Consider the following 1,289-nt stretch of genomic DNA (forward strand, 5'->3'; position numbering starts at 1 on the left):
AGGCCCACGGCGCCCATCTGCAGCTTCAGTGAATTGCCTTATAAATATATGCACATAGGCCAATGCCACTATTGTTATGGATTAATGTATTTGCGTAAGTGCACATCTTTGTTAATCTCCCTGTCCATGCCTTTGCTTCCTAGAGCTTGCCTCTGTTTCCTTTTGCCTCCTCCTGCCCGCCATCACTTTCCCCTTCTTCCCCCTCTTAGTGCTTCCTCTCCACTAGCTTGGTGTTGCTCTAACACTCACAGGATCTCCATCCTCTCCTAGATGCTGGTTCCACTTCCCCAGTTGTTCCTCTGTCCACGATGCCATCTGCCCCCCACCTCCTTCTTCCCCCTCTACCTTCCGAGGCCATTGGGCCCATTGCCTTCTCCCTGGGCTTCCCTCCCATGGTCCAACCCACATAATTAGGCAAACATCCATGTCCTAGTCCGAACAATAAGAAAACATACAGCTGAAGAAAGAAAAGGAAAAAGAAAAAGACGAGAGAAAAGAAAAAAACACAACACCCCTACATAGGTCCAGGTCTATTTGCTGGTCCCCATGAGACCCTCCCCGCTGGTCCTCAGGGAGATCCGGGAGCTGCCCCTCCTTGCCCAAAGTCCTTTCTTGGGGCTCCTGAGGGGCTCTGTGGCTCGACTTTACTCCTATTGCACAGGAGGCAGCAAAGTGCTCAGCGACTGATTAAAACAGGAAGAAAATGCTGGAAACCTTTGATGCCAACATTTAAAAACCACCTCGCCCTCTCTTCCCTCCTTCTATGAAACTATTGGTTGAATAAGGATGAGTTTTTAAAAACCCCAATTAATTTTAAGGATGGAAACAAAGTAAGTGTTTTTCTTCTCACCAGGGAAGGCAATTCTGATGTTAAACACCTCATTGATAGTGGTAATACTATGCAGTTAATTTTAAAGATGGGAACAAAAGAAGTGTTTTCCTTCTCACCAGGGAAGGCAGTTTTAAAGCCCCCATTGAGGGTTGTACTGCCTGGCTCATTGGGGGCTTGATAATAGCTCTTCTTGACAAGACAAAACTGAAAACCCAGGGTGAAACCTACCCGAGTTTAGGCTGGTTTTCACCCCCTCCTCCGAGCAAAGCCACCTTTTTTTCCTCTGTTTCCTGAAAGGAATGTGAGCGTGCGGGGCAATCCAATGATCTTTGTAATGCCAAATCCCATGGAAAGGAATTCAGGAGCTTACTCCATTGGTCTCAGTAGGGCTTTGTGTGGTAAAATTGATTCCACAGGGCTTTGATACAGAATGGAGAGAGGGAGGAGGTTTTATTCA

The sequence above is a fragment of the Echinops telfairi genome, unplaced genomic scaffold (assembly GCF_000313985.2).
Source record: "Echinops telfairi isolate 266 unplaced genomic scaffold, ASM31398v2 ScPeMD7_9;HRSCAF=40, whole genome shotgun sequence".
Lineage (NCBI taxonomy): Eukaryota > Metazoa > Chordata > Mammalia > Afrosoricida > Tenrecidae > Echinops > Echinops telfairi.